This window comes from Neolamprologus multifasciatus, chromosome 22 (assembly GCF_963576455.1).
Source record: "Neolamprologus multifasciatus chromosome 22, fNeoMul1.2, whole genome shotgun sequence".
Lineage (NCBI taxonomy): Eukaryota > Metazoa > Chordata > Actinopteri > Cichliformes > Cichlidae > Neolamprologus > Neolamprologus multifasciatus.
The window spans coordinates 6,643,411-6,659,163 of NC_140459.1; the positions used below are offsets into that span (position 1 = coordinate 6,643,411).

General features: G+C 40.1%; 1 protein-coding gene and 1 long non-coding RNA gene across 5 annotated transcripts in view; both read left to right on the forward strand.

The window, feature by feature from the left end:
* pvrl2l (PVR cell adhesion molecule related 2 like) overlaps nucleotides 1-15,753 on the forward strand; it is a 381,196-nt gene that overhangs the window by 283,754 nt on the left and 81,689 nt on the right. The window lies entirely within an intron of this gene.
* LOC146492779 (uncharacterized) overlaps nucleotides 1-15,753 on the forward strand; it is a 100,000-nt gene that overhangs the window by 26,881 nt on the left and 57,366 nt on the right. The window contains exon 3 of the long non-coding RNA XR_014871995.1: nucleotides 1-15,753. This exon is cut by the window's left edge and continues 13,634 nt beyond it; it is cut by the window's right edge and continues 26,361 nt beyond it. This is a non-coding gene — a long non-coding RNA (uncharacterized LOC146492779).

The following is a 15,753-nucleotide window of genomic DNA, read 5'->3' on the forward strand; positions in this document are numbered from 1 at the left end:
GTTAATCCTGATCAATCATTCATAAAACATTAAATCATTAAAATGCATAGTGAGGAAGTTCAAATAAATGATCTCAAAATAAGCAATGCTTTTCTTGTCTTGATGCAACTAAATCAACAAATTGCGTCAATTCATTTAATTATTTAATGAAAAGCTAAATAACATGCAGCCACCAATTTGCACGTCACAATCAGAATTAACAAAAATTAAAATTTAAAGCGTCAATAAAGTCGAAACAGTTTTTGAATCTTCTTGTTGTGATGCAGCAGAAAGGAGGGTGTCATGTTTGCCTCATGTAGTCTAATGAGAACAACCGATCCCTGAAACATTTAGGCTTTCTTCTACTGCCTGCCAATTATTTTTACCAGCTTTGTTTAACCGAAACGCCGATAGCTGCTATATTAGATGCACTAAAAATTACTGTTCTTTCACATCTGCCAGCAAAGCGGCAGAGTAGAGCTGTGCACTTCTCCCCTGTTATATAAGCACAGTGGCCAAATTACACCGATCCATCCTTCCCCACAGCACCTCAGGTTGTGAATGGTGGTTCATTTAAAGTGACACCGGAATAAGTTCATATTAGATTTATGTCATAACTGATTGTGTTAATCTAACTGAAATATTACTGCCCTGTCCCTCCTAACCACTCATTATAGTGACCCTGAAACTACCTGAAATGACCCACAGATCTACACTGGGTAGCTGTGTGAAGTTGGCTAATTAGCCCTGACCTTTATTTTTACAGTAAGGAATTTCATGCCCTTCACTTCCCAGGTGGCAACATTACTGAATCTTCCAGACCAAGAACACCTAGAAGTGCGTATATTTCTGTATGGCTCGTGATGCGACTGTAAGTGGACTGATTCACCACAGGATAATGTATAATTGTCACTAAAGCAGAGCTCTGTCTGTCTTTTTGGACACTTACACATACCGTATTTTTCAGACCATAAGGTGCACCGGATTATAAGGTGCATTAAGCGAAACAAAACAGTCAGATAAGTCAAACTTTACTCAACTCATTCTTCTTGCTTCCTCCACTTCCGTACCATTGATTCATTAATGTTGAATTTTCTCACAGCTGCTCTATTCCCATGTTGTTGCAGTGTATTAATGACTAACCTCATATTGTGGATGGATTATCTCAGTTGTTCTCCTGACTGAAGTTTGGTCCGTTTACAGCATCCTGCCAACCCTCACGTTAACCTTTATCGAGTGGAAAAAAGTTAGCGTCTTTATGTTATGCTAACATAGCGATTATGTAGCACATCATTATGTATCAGCTAGTCCAACTTCAGTAACCCTACAAAAGTCACTTCTGTTTAGTTTTCTGTCTTCATTTATGTTGGAAGTGATAGCAGAGCTTTACATTTTAATTTTTTCAGAAATGTCTCAGTCAGAACATGGTATATCATGTTTAGGCGGAAACTAGCGAGCTAACTTCCTGCTAACTTCTAACTCCGTTAAATTTAATAAATTCTGTTTTCATGGATGCCTGGATGTTAAACTTAATTGTTACACCTGGTAAAGAAGCAACACTGATCATTTTATGAAAGATGAAAGAATGTAAACAGTTGTTAACTCTCAGTGATGCCGCCGTGTTCGTTTGACTTTAAAACCTGAAGCGGACGGAGTTTTGCACCTGGATTAGTCTGCGAGGCTCCTGACAGCAGTGTTGGGGAGTAACGGAATACATGTACCGCCGTTACGTATTTAAAATACAAAATATGAGTAACTGTATTCCGTTACAGTTACCGTTTAAAAAGGTGGTATTTAGAATACAGTTACTTTGTTGAAATAAATGGATTACACGGCGGTACTTCCCTGTTTCATATTGTGGCGGGTCAGGACTGTTTGGGTTTTGTTTGACAGCTACGTGCTGTTGTTCCAGGTGGCAGCGTTACGGTTGCCATGGTTACAGGGTGACGCTCTCTCTCTCTGCGTGTTTCCTGGGTGAGAGAGGCCTTTTTGTTGTTGTTGTGCTAAGCTAATAGGCAGAATGCTACAGGTATAGCTCTAAAGAATGTAGCATCATAGGCAGTGTAGTCTGTGCTGCAGGGAGAATGGACTGCCATACACGTTATGTGTCTGTGAGCGAGGGAGGGAGAAAAAGGAAAAGTACGAGCTGTCATCGAGCAAAAACGGGAGCTGGAAGCATGTAAATATAATAATAACCACTGCAGCCAAGAAGAGTGCCTGACGAGCCCAGTTGTAAGTAAGCTATTAAGACTCGACTGTACACCGTGTTCGTGTTTTCCTCCAAAAACAATAAGTTCCGTTGGAGCAGCCTTTCAACGCCTCTCTCTGTCTCTCGCTAGCAAAGTTGACCCAGACAACAAAGTAAAGCTAGTTTTTGCTACGAGCCCGACACAGAACCCACCGTATTAGCCAGAGGTCCCTTTACTACGGTTCGGAGCCGCGGACCTTCAGTAACAGTAATAAATCACAGCAATAGTACATTCATGTAGTTGTAAACAGCATGATAATATATTAAGTAATCCAAAGTATTCAGAATACATTACTCTCATTGAGTAACGTAACGGAATACGTTACAGAATACATTTTGGGGCATGTATTCTGTATTCTGTAATGGAATACATTTTAAAAGTAACCTTCCCAACACTGCCTGACAGTTATAGTAATGCTCTGACAATCCATCAAGCGGTGTGGCTTCGTAGCTTACAAAAGTCGTACTAAAACATTTTTTGACAGATTTTTTGAGCACTGTGTACCACATAAAATCAATTCAAGGTCAGTAAACTCAACCAGAATTCATACATAAGGTGCACTGTTGATTTTTGAAAAAATTAAAGGATTTTAAGTGCACCTTATAGTTTTTATTCTTTTAAGAGGTGATCTACATATATGTGATTTGAAACATGCAAAGATGACAGGCCCTTACTGTAGTCCAGTGTTGGCCTGCAGTGTAATGGTGCCCTCCAGAAGTCCATGCCAGTCATTTGGCTAAAACCTACGAGCAGATGAAAGCCACAGAGCATAAAGCATTAATTTGCATTTGTTTTAATTATCTAAGGGAATGTTAAAATATAAATGTGATGTGTTCATGCACTTCAAAAATATATGACTCTGTCTAAAATCAGATGTTTAATGTTTGTGTTATATTGATCTCCAATTTCACTCTAATATGTGATATATATATATATATATATATATATAATCCCTTAAAACATAATTATTCGATTTATGATAATAATTTAGTAAAAACACATTATAGTCTCTCCTTTTCTCTTTTTTTTTTCCTGTTTGGCTGCTACCATCTTGCTCATCTCTTGTGACCAGACCATAATATGAGCAGCATCGTTGCCACGGCAACCACCAATCTGGCCAGCGTTAATTGGACCTCCTTAATGAAGTTTTCTAACAAGAGCAGAGAAGACTGATGAAGAGAACAGAGGCAGAGAAGGAGCGAGGAGGGTGAAGAGGGTGGGTCAGATGTTGACAAGGGTTTATGGGTAGTTCTTTTAGGATGTCGGCTTCATGCGCTGTGTAGGTGAGTGGAAGGAAAGTAGGAGGGGAAAGAGGATAGTCTTGTTTCTAAGAATAGATCTTGGAGACAGAAGCAACTGTGACGCAAGGGTGTGTGTTGCGGGAAAGTATGTGTGCGTGAGCATGTGCTTTGGCTCAAGGCATTTCTGTGGATCGTTCAGTGTTTAATCCACCGCTTCGCCGCCCTCGTCATTCCCAAGTGGCAGCATCCAGTATCTGCCAGATCCCCAAGGGAAGGGGTGGAGAAAATGAGAAAGCAAGAGAGGAGAAGAGAGAGCGATAAAACACAGCGATGAGGAGAAAAAGATGAACACAAGTGAAGGGAAGATTATGTGTGTAGAGATGTAAGGAAAAGAGAGGGGATGATAGAGATACAAAGGTGGAAATTAGACAATCACTGTTGCACAGGGAGCAAGAGTGGACGTAGACATGTGAGAGAGAACGCAGTATTGAAAGGGTGAAAACACAAACATGAACAGAGTGAGGAAAGAGGGACAGAAGGGCAGAAAGGAAGACCGAGCGATAGAACGAGTCTCTTCTCAGTTCACTGGATTCCTTTCATGTTTCCAACTCATCATGTCCGCAAAGGGAATCAAAGATGAAATGAATAGTGCGATCCGCGGAGAGCGTGGGCGGACTAGAGGATGGTTCTCTGTGGGGGTGTGTGTTGTGTTTGTGTGTTTGCTTGTTTTTGTATGGAGCATTTTACTGTATCTGTGTCTTTCTGTAAAGTTACATCTGTCATTGCAAAATTCATGGATTTTTGCTTAGGCGTTTTTCAACTCTTTCTCCCACAGAATATCATTAAAATTTACATTTCGAAGTAGGTTTTTTTTCTATTTGTAGTGACGATAGTGCCCAGGGGGCAGATTGAGGAGCACTGAGACATTAAGAGCCAGGAGCTTTAACATCAGAGACCTGGGATTGGGTCCGGTTTCAAGTGTTGCTGTTTGGTTTACACCAATTTCGCATGACTTACCGCTAACACTCTTACTCTCACGAGCTGTTTAAGTGACTAGTTTCTATTTTCAGATGCTTTTCTGTTTAATACGAAACATCCATTCGCTGTCAAGAATTCATACAGTTCAAGCAAGTTCATTTAAAGTACTTTACAGTTACATATGAAGCTCTTGTTTCAACATTCACGGCAGCTCACATTTCTCTCATTTAGCCTGAAGTGTATTTCTTGCTGACTGAACTTGAAAGCAGAAGCAGTGAGTTCAGTCCTCCATGAGTCTGTCTTCTTCACTTGCAGCCAGGATGGCGGTACAGGGCTGTTTGAACTGCCAGTTTGACATTAGGTTCTTGAGACTTCAGTAGAGGAAGAGAAGCGTGACAGTGAGTGCATGAGAGAGCGCCGCGGACCCTCTCCAGACTTGTCACATACATACTTGGTCACATGTTATTGCACAAGGCACGCTTGTGCATCGTTTTACAAAGTCCACTGTAAAAGGTGATTTATTTTATCCCTAATCATCCAAAAGTAGTTTTGGTGCCTAAATCTAACAAACAGTGGGTGAAAACAAAGTTTAAATCAAATATTTAACAGAAAGTTGATGAAGGATTAGCAGTTTTCAGCTCTACATATTGAGATTTCAGAGAAGAAGGCTGGCTCTACTGTGCCAGTGAGGCAGGATCACGGGTGTGTGGTCAGCTTCCTGGAGGTCGACAGGTCGAAAGACAATGTAATAATTTAAGCTGCTGTTAGGAAATCAACACTGAATTCAAAATCAGGGTGTTGCTTATGTGGGAAAGATATCAACGGACATTCATAAATGTGTGGCTTTTGGGCTGACCTTTAAAGTGACAGGAAAAGAAAGCGAAATGTGGATCAAATACTCTCACCGAACACCGATTTGGAGCCCCGATATGGCGCAGCCTCTGCTAACATCAGATATTTCAAGGTTAACAGTTTTTGAGATGCTATTAAATGAGTTAAACGCAGCAAGGAACTGTGAGACTTAGTCATTAAAGACATAAAAGTGCATCATTATACCAAAACAAACAATGGGGGAAGTAATAATGGGATATTCTTTTAGAGTAAATATGTTTCTCTTAAAAGTGTGGAGTGAAGGGAAGGAGGGGGCGGAAGGAACGGCTGTTTGTGTAAGGGAACGGCGATAGAAAGACAAAGATCATTATGTGTTTTAATCTCTGTGACTTCTTTGTTCTTTACTGAGATGAATTTCAGTGTTTTTGAATGAAATATCAGTTTGTGCTCCAAGGAAAATTCTTTCTTCTTTTCTTTGTCAAATCCCTCTTTGATCCAGATGGTCATTATATGGTTCTAAAGTATTCCCTTGAAAAATGAAGCTAGCTGATGCAATGACACCAGCATCACCAGCTTTTACGTCACTGCAGCTGCAGTGGGCCTACCGCTGAGCCTTCAACAATCTGACTAATCTCATAAATACTGCAGAAATATCGATCTGCACAGTGGACAAATAGTTTTAATGTTGACTACGTTTGAAATGAACAGGAAGAAAAACAGGGTTTGTTCTTATTTATTGATTCTGCCTACATATTGTGTCGTGTGCAACTGTGATCAAAGCTGAGAATCTCACAGAGAGCTGAACGTCTCGATTGATCATCATTGATTTAGTAAAAAAGTTAGCAGTAGGAGATTTACTGGATCTTAATGAACGCCTGTGGAGATTGTGCTTCACCAAGCTCACTGGAAATAAATAGATTTTGAACAGAATTCTTTCATTTATTTATTTATTTTTTGGTAAAATATTGAAATTTTCAATAAATTCTGTCTCATGTTCCAAGTTTGTGGTAGCTTTTTCAGTATTTTCTTAAGAAAGTTGTATTTCGCTTAGTGTTTTGAGCACTGTCTGGGGTGGGGGTAAGCAACGCCAGGCCTCGAGTGCTGGTGTCCTGCAGGGTTTAGATCTCACTCTGGGTCAACGCACCTGAATCAAATGATTAGTTCATTACCAGGCCTCTGGAAAACTTCAGGACATGTTAGGAGATAATTTAGCCATTTGAATCAGCTGTGTTGGATCAAGGACACGTCTAAAACCTGCAGGACATCGGCCCTCGAGGCCTGGAGTTACCCACCCCTGGTCTGGGGAAACTACTCATTTATAGAAACCACCTGGTGGTAGTTAATAGTAGTGCAGCCTACGTGAGATAGGTAGTGTACCAGTGTGGCAGAGTGGCATCTCCCCATCCTTCAGAATGAGACTTGTTTTTATTATCTTAAATGTTTGAAGGATACACTGCACAACTCTTTAGGAATTTATTTGTGCAGAAATACTATTTTACGCTATTTTGTGACAATTTTTAGTATGTTCAGCTAAAGAAATGGGAACAAACAGACTGCTCGAAGCAAAAGCCCCTTTTCCATTAGTGCCTACTCGGGTTGACATGCCACGACTGGTTTTCGTTTACAATCGAGTATCGTGGTCGTCGTCATAGCAACGCAGCTGAGCGTACCGTGATGTAATTTGTATGGGGTACATATGAAGGTGAATATATACCTGCCGCTTGGTCTGTGGTCAGACTTGGCGACCTCAGCGTTGTGTTTTTGTACTCATTTCCAAAATGGCGGTTTTGATTTTCGTGAACGACGCACTCTCATGACTCATCAAGTGTTGCCACTGACCAGCCAATCGGTGGCATGCAGTGTGACTACATCACGTTTTAGTACCTGCTCGGATCCCTTGGAACCCCGGCTGAGCTGGTACTATTTTAGCACCTTTACCTGGTACCAGGTACTATGATCTAATGGAAAACCCTGAAAACCATAGTGAACCATGGCGATCGAGTCGAGTAGGTACTAATTAAAAAGTGGCTAAAGTGCCTAAAGATACATTTTAATAGTGATTCTTTGCCAAGTTGTTTATTCGTGTATATCTTTGATTAAAAAAGCAGCCTTTGTCCAAAGACTGTTTAGACAAAATTACCAGAAGCTCTCACTCCTGAAAGGCAAAACATAAAGAAACACAAGCTTCTAGGAAGAGAGCCAGAGATTAACAACAAGTATGATTCAGTGCAGAGAGGTGTATAAACTCACAGTGAGTGAGAAAGGTGACTGAAGAAGAAATGCTCCATGCATCATGGGAATCCCCCAGCAGCCTACATCTATTACAGCATCACTGGATTTGGGGTCACCTCATCCAGACAGGAGATTGCGTGACATTTAAAATCCTCAAATATTTAATAATTTATATGCCTATATGATATAAATACAAAGAATGGCAGTAAGAAACATTCATCTATAGCTCTATATCAGACTTTTTGTCAGTTTTTGACCAATAAATCACTGAGTTGACCATGGTGGGTTTGGATGGTGTAAGCCAAATTTAAGGGATTGTTAACACGACTCCACTCTATCATGTTTACACACAGAAAGAATGACCCACACGAATGATAGCAAACACTACCAAAAACTTCTTGTTGAAGATAATGAAGCGTGGCTCGGGATTTTGGGAGAGTACTGCAGTTCAACAATCCTCTATTGCTCCTAATTTATCACAGACACACAGCAGGTGAGGATATTTTTAATGAGCAGGTGAGTTTGATAGAGTTCAGCAGGAGCTCCTCAGAGTCTGAGATAGATGGAACAAGTGCTCAGCTGGTGTGATGCTCATAACTATCACCACCGAGGATGCGTAACCATGGTGACCGCGAAAGAGTTGGAGAAGATTGTTGCAAATGGGAGAAGTTTTTCTTTTTATGTTTGTTTATTGTATGAAAGAGCGTAACCTTTAAGCGCCTCGATTTAACCAAATGGAAACAATTTATTCTATTTTGCTTTTGATTAAGATAAAGTCCTGATGTTGACAGAGTAAATGTGTGATGTCGGATTGGGTACGTGGTGTCAAATCTTCAACTAGAAAACGAAAAAGAATATTTAAAAGTTTTGGGGACCTTTTGAACCTCGTGAAAACTTTGTGTCTGGCAGAGAGTCAATCAGAAGGGCTCTTTTTTTGTTTGTGGACAATGCAGTATGTTCTTTGTTTTGTTTTCAGAATCAATGAAAAACTTTTTTCGCTTGTGTGTATTTTCAAAATTCAGTTTGCCAGGCTGGAAATTGGGAAAATCTCTTTTCTATTTGTTTTTGTTGATTCCTGTTTTCTTTTTCTGGGTTTGTTTGTTTATATATGAAAAATGAAAATGCTATATAAAAGAAGCAAACCCACAGAGGCTAGAGGCCCTGTGACATAGTATTTATGTGGGTTTTTTGGTCTTTTTTTAGTTTGGAAAATTACACTAAAATCAACGTTTTAGTGACAAGATGGCAGTGGGAGTGATAGATTTAGTTTGAAGCATGCAGTGAATGAAAGGGTCCATTCAGAAGATGGTATGTGTCAATAGTTAATAAAATAGATCTGCTTCTGCACATGTTTTTGTAGTTATATTGAATGTGATTTTTTTTTTGGTCATTGACTGAGCAGCAACTGAAAGAATACATTGGTGTGGATGCGTTTGTGAGAAATCGATAGTCCGTCTTTGACACTCGTGTGATATTTAAAACCGCTTCAATGCAACCAAACGCCTTCTGGTTTGTTTACTTAGTTCCTTTTATCGGCTTTGCTGAGAGAAAAGAAAAAGTCATAGTGCGTAAGTGCATGAGGAAGGAAAACAGAGAAAAAGATTGAAAAGAATATATTTTTCTCCTCGTCTTGACTCTCTCGTGTCACGTCTTTCACATCCTTCTCCCCTCCCCTCGTTTCCTTACGTCAGACTTCCAACACCATCTTCTTTTCATCAGTCTCCAGCTGTCAGTTTAACCTGGATGGCTGTACATGCAGACACAGGCTCAGACTAATACGCATGGAGTACACCTGGAGTAAAAAGCATCTACACTCCCCTCCGCACACACACAGCTGCACTCTGTTTCTTGTACTCCTTGGCACAAGTACACACTTTTTCATTTTAAAAAATCTTTGCTTCAGGGACGCAGTCATGTCTTCCTTTATATTGTCTGCAGTCTCACCCTCTCCGTCTCCGTTCATCCATCTCCACCTGGCACACTAGATTATATATCTGCTTGTGTCAGACCTGGAGACGTCTTCACTCAGATTATAAGTTTCATTTCCTGTGCATCCATCCATCCGCCCATGTGTCCATTCACACCTCCTCCCATCCATCCATTTCTTTGAGCTTTTATCGGCTCATCTCTGCACGCCGGGAAGAATGTGCTACTACGGCAGCTTATCTTCTCATTTCACACTTGGACCTGTCTATTTTACCGGACTCATTTTTCTGCACTAATGTCATACATACTAGTGTCTGGCACCTAAACAGATGGATTCTCAGATAATCACACAGAGGCGGATGTGAAGTTACTCTTTGAACAGACCGAATACCTGCGTTGTCCTTTGATTTAAATTTAAATTTTCACCTTTTCCTTTTGAATTAAGAAAAAAATCATTCGTACTCTTGAAATATTTACTGTGTGCCTTTTCTTCTAACAGACCCGGTGAGTAATCTAGCTTTCCTATTAAGTGCTGCACAATTAAAAATGTTAATTTATTTATCTTTTTTTCAATAATTTGTATTTTCCTGTGTTTTTTTATATTTATTTTGTCAGGAAGTCCTATGAAAACGTCTAAACTAACAATCCTCGGCCTGTTTGTCATACTTACTCCTGCACGTGTTAGCTCGTAGTGCAGATGCTAATCTGTAAAATCTTCACTTGATACAAATATATTGATGAGCACAGAAGCTTTTTAGTACGGAGCCCCGCAGGGGACATGGGAGAAAAAAAAATTAAGACGGACTTTTGCAAGATCTCGCAAAACTAACTCGAGATCTCGCAAAACTTTTGCGAGATCTCGCAAAACAAACTCGGGATCTCGCAAAACTTTTGCGAGATCTCGCAAAACAAACTCGGGATCTCGCAAAAGTTTTAGCCGCATTCTTCCCATTAGCTCGAAGCTAACGGGAGGTCTCGACCTCCCGTTAGCTTCGAGCTAATGGGAGGTCGAGACCTACTACAGCCGGGAGGAACACCGCTTTCCCGGCACATCGTGCCTCGACCGCCCGGTCGGCTTCGAGCCAGCGTCCGAAGAATGCGGCTAAAACGTTTGCGAGATCTCGCAAAAGTTTTGCGAGATCCCGAGTTTGTTTTGCGAGATCTCGCAAAAGTCCGTCTTAATTTTTTTTTTCTCCCATGACCCCTGCGGGGCTCCGTATTTTAGCAAACAACACGAAAATAAAAGAAAATCGTAAAGTAACTAAAAGCATTTATTAACACTTGTGACTAGTTAGAATTCAACCAAGTAACTACAGTTTGAATCTATGTGTGTAAACACTCCTGCATATGTGTCATTTCCTGTAGGCTTACACAGATAATTTCCAATTATAGAAGCAAATGGCCAATATGATTGTTTAGCTTCAGGACTTGTTGTTTGCTGGAGACTAATTCTTTTAGCCTCTGTGGCATGACTGTTATCAAAGCAGAGATACTCACAGAGGTCTAAAAGCTCTTTTCATTATAGATTAATTTAAAAGGTTTGTTGAGATGAATAGGATTTGAACTGTGAGATAAACAATACTGCAGGTATGAACCGTGTCAGTGTGGTGCAGAAGATAAACAAAAACAGAAAGGACACTATATTGCCAGACTTGTCTTTTAAACTCGATTTAAACTGGGAAAACGCTACACGCTTGGGTGGCTGGAGCTACATGGTTACTTTAGGCCGTATAGATTTATATTATCTTGACAATCAAGTAAAACGCCGTCAAAAAATAAGCTCTGAGTTTATATCTACGGTTTCTTTTAGACATTGAGTCGTAGCAAAAATCAAACCCCTTGCAGGCTGTGTGGTTTACACCAGCTACCTCCAGCTGTATCAATAAACTGTGGCACTGTTTAAAACTTTGTCACTGCACATGAATTTTAATGAACAGTGATTCACTGTGTGTGTGTGTTTGTGCGTGCATGTGTTCTTTTTTTTCCTCCACTCTTGACTAACTGTGACACCTGTGACAAGTGCAAACTATTTAGCATTACGCTGCAGAGTGCAGTATGTTTGGGTATATTATCTCTCACTGATTTAGTCTCTTAACTGCAGCATATTAGATTTGAATAGAAGCTCTGAATGTAAGGTGAATATCTTCAGCTTAATCTTAAGTGAACTTGACAGCAATATTTTCCAGACTTGATCAGTTTAGCCTTCGAACAGTCTTTGCAGCAGGACAAAACACACATTTTTCCCAAACCAAAGTAATTATTGGTTCCTAAACATTTAAAAAAAACAGCAAGAAAAGTCGTGTAAAAATGATTTGAAACAAAATGTAACACACGAGAGAGGTCTCCTGATTGAAACCCGCAAACCAGCGCTGATTCAGTTCATTCACCAAACATCTTTTGTCAACAGTTCTTCTTCTTTAATCCCTAGCTAGCGTTAGGCCTGGATCAACTCCTAAGCCCATACGCTGCTATGGGTGTCAATGGTGTCAAATGTCCTTCCCAACTCGTTTCCATGCATTGCGATCGTTGGCGATTGTCCTGACCTCGTCAAGATTTATTCTGCGATCTCTGATGTCATCTTCGACTTGTTTCAGCCATGTTTTCTTCGGTGCCATTCGTTGGATTCTCCACTGGGTGGGTCATTTATGCCAGAGGAGTCGATGTGGTAGTCGGCTCGCGTCCATTCGACACACAAGACCAAACCATCGCAATCGGCGTTTTCGAATTTTCTCCTCGATTGGCGTTTGGTTGTCGCGTCTCCGTCAGATGTCCTCATTTCAAAGGCTGTCTCAAAGTGATACTTGTAATATCTGCCAAAGGCAACGCATCTGGAAAACTTCGAGTTTGTTGAGCACCGTCCATGTTTCGGATCCATATAGTAGAATCGAGAAGAATGCATTAGTTTTGTTGCAAAAAATAAATGTCAGTCAACACCAGTTTCTTGGAGGAGTGGCAACCAGTGTGGTCTTCTGCTGCTGGAGACCGTTCGCTTCCAGGTTCAGCATGTTGTGCATTCAGAGATGCTCTTCTGCACGACTTGGTGGTTTTTTTGAGTGAGTGTTGCCTTCTTATCATCCTATGATTTTCACCCAGACAACTGGCACTCACTGGATATTTTCTCTTGTTCTGACTATTCTCTGTAAACACTAGAAATTGTTGTAGGGGAAAATCCCAGTAGATCAGTGGTTTCTCAGATGCTCAGACCAGCCTGTGTAGAAACAACAACCATGCCACATTCAAAATGGTTTAAATTGCCTTTGTTCTCCACGTCTTTATGTAAAAATGCATTAAGTTGCATGCATTGGCTAATTAGACATTTGGTGAGCGTAAGCAGTATATCCGATGCAAAACAAGACAGAAATCATGTCACTGTGCTGACTGCACTGTAGTCTCGCATGTGCAGTTACCTTGTTTCATCTCGTCTTTTGTTCTTGTTTATGTGCATTTTTCGGGAGAGAGAATGAGAAAGCGAGAAACAAGAAGCTTTCAGGCCGTTATAATCCCCCGAAGGTTGTTATTTATTGTGATTATGTGCATTTTGGTGTCAGTCTGCCACCTGTAATCCCAGTGAATACTGTACTCCTGGGTGTTATTATTAGGAAATTTCAGGGTAAATTATGAATGCATTTCTTTTTTCAAGGTTTTGATCATGTTGTGTCAGATGTGGACCACCTCCCACGAGACTAGCACGCATTGCATTCGTTCTTATATCAGAAAAAGGAAGTACAGTCATATTTATCTAGAAAGCTGCGGTTTTAAAGCTACCTCTGTTTCTAAATCCAGTAATTATGGGATTACCATAGCATAAGGGATTTCTGGTCTCGGCACAGGGTAATTTTAATCCACACATAAATTCTAATGTTAGAAGCAGCATATTGTGAATGGAACTGAAAAGAAGCTTCTAGTCAGTACCTCAGATTGAATTGTATCCTGTGTCCTTGGAAGTTTGACTGTAATACAGTTTTAATTCCATTTACCTTTTTTTTTTTTTTTTAATCAATTTTTGGACTTTCTCTTAACAGAATAAAAGTTTCATTTCTTTATTAAATGCCTACTGTACGTCAATGAGCAGCTACTGACGTACAGTAGAAGATAAAAATCACATTAAATAGCCCTCTTAAGGCCTTGGAAAAAGGAAAGCAAAAGAATTGGGGATTAACAGCATGTAGTAAATGCAGTACTCAGTATGGCTTTTTTGATTGCATTTACATAAGCACGCTAACATGACTGTCAATCACAAATGAGTCATGGCTGCTATAGTAGAAAGCTCATAGCAGTGATTTGTATTTGGTAAGAGTAGCAGCAAGATGGCTGTTGCATAACAGATCGGGTATTGGTGTCAATAGAGATGCTTTAATTAAGTCGGGGACATCATAAAAAGGAGGAGCTGTGCGGAGGTGGGTTGCAACGCAGCTTGCAGAGATGCATCAAATGTAGGCTGGTTAAAGCAGCTTAAATATGCTCTTCATGAGGTTTGGGTACAAATGTGGGTGTAGGCTGAGTCATCATCTCACACAGGCTGGCATGGAAATAACCTAATCTGCCAGTGTTGTGAGCTGATCTTCACATGTGGCCTACACAGATTTAGGCAGTAAATCTGCTCACTTTTGTGGCGGTGTCTGGTTAAGCTGAATGTAAACCTAAAATTACAAGATTCATTAGAAAAGACACTTGAAAGAGATGAAAACCAGTTGCTCTGGGCACCATGAACTAAAATAAACACAACTTGAGTAAACTCTTAACCTGATGCTTGATTCACTGAAACGGATAAAACGGCCACAGAGTGAATCTGCAGTGATTTTGCTGCAGGCTGCAGTTATCAGCTGGTCAAATCTGCCAGTAACAGTTTTCAGTTTAGCCACCAGCATTCGTAGGTGCCAGCTTGAAATTGTCATGCTTTTATCTACCTTTGTTTAATGGCCAGGGGCCACTGCCACCATTTTCACTCTAAAGTGCACATGTGCTGCGCAAACGCTGAAAGCCTGACAGGTGTGGAAGCAGTAAATAAGGGTAAGGGGCTTAATGAATGATCAGCTGTGTAGTTCTTTTTATAATATATTTCAGTTTTAAATTGTTGTTAAATTGTTTTTTTTCCTGAGTCAGAGAAAATTTTTCACACATTGGGCCACTCCAGCTTAGTGGGTGTTTAAAGAAGAGCATATGAGAGCTTTCATGACAAATGGATGAATCACAATTGTGTTTTATGTAGTGGCAACCACAAAAAACAATATAAAAAGCCATAAATTTACCTTAGAATGTCTCATGAATTATTACCTGTCACTAGTAAGTATCATACAGTATATATGGGCTTTACGATCCATCCTTCTCCAGTACGTCAGTCTCATTTTTCTCTTTATTGCCTGTATTTTCCTTCCTCTCTGACTACAGCGCCGCATACACTCCCTCCCTCCCAGCCCCTGAACTGGGCTCAGCTGAACGATGTCACGCACTGTCACTCCTTTATTTCATCACTCCATCATTCTTTTTGCCCCTCTGCAGATCTGGGTATTCATCTGTCCATCCATTTGTCTGCTCCCTTTAGCCTGACAAGTGGAAATGACTATGAGAGACAGCGAGGCGAGGAAAGAAAAAAAAAATGTGGCAACCTGTGGGGGCAGGGGGGCAGGAGGAATACTTGGGGAAATAGCTGAAAGGGATTTTGGAGACAGTGAGAGAAAGTAAAGAAGGTGATAAAAGAGGAAGATGAGCAGAAAATGAGCTTGGAAAAAAGTACAGATAATTAAAAAAAAGGCAAGGTGTGCCTGAAAGGATTAAATTTGACTCTTCGTATTTTTAAAAATCCAAAAAGTCCAAAAGCAACTTGGTTACATTGTGTAGATTTAGCTGAAAAGGCTGAATGTGTGCTGCTGTGTAAGTATTTGTGAGGTTCTTATCACTTTGCCTTCCTCTTAAAGCATGTTCAGGCTCAAAACAGCCCTTAAAGAATCTCAAGGGGCTTTGTAAGTGGAGGTTTTGTGCTGCAGGTAAAGCTGTAAAGTGATAAAATATAGCACATTTTGACACTTTATTTATGAGACTCTGGGCTTTTTTTGTCACTTCCTGTTAGTGCTGTGCATTATTTTCAAATTCAAATTCAAATTTTATTTGTCACATACACAGTCATACACAGTACGATATGCAGTGAAATGCTTAGACAGCTGCTCGTGACCTAAAGAAAGAAGAAGAAAAAAAAAGAAGAAAAGGCTATGAATAAGATAGGAAATAAATATGAAAATTAAAAAGGGTAAATTTAACTAGAAAGGAATAAAATAAAATATAAAAATTAAGTTAAAAATGAGACAACTGTACAACACAAA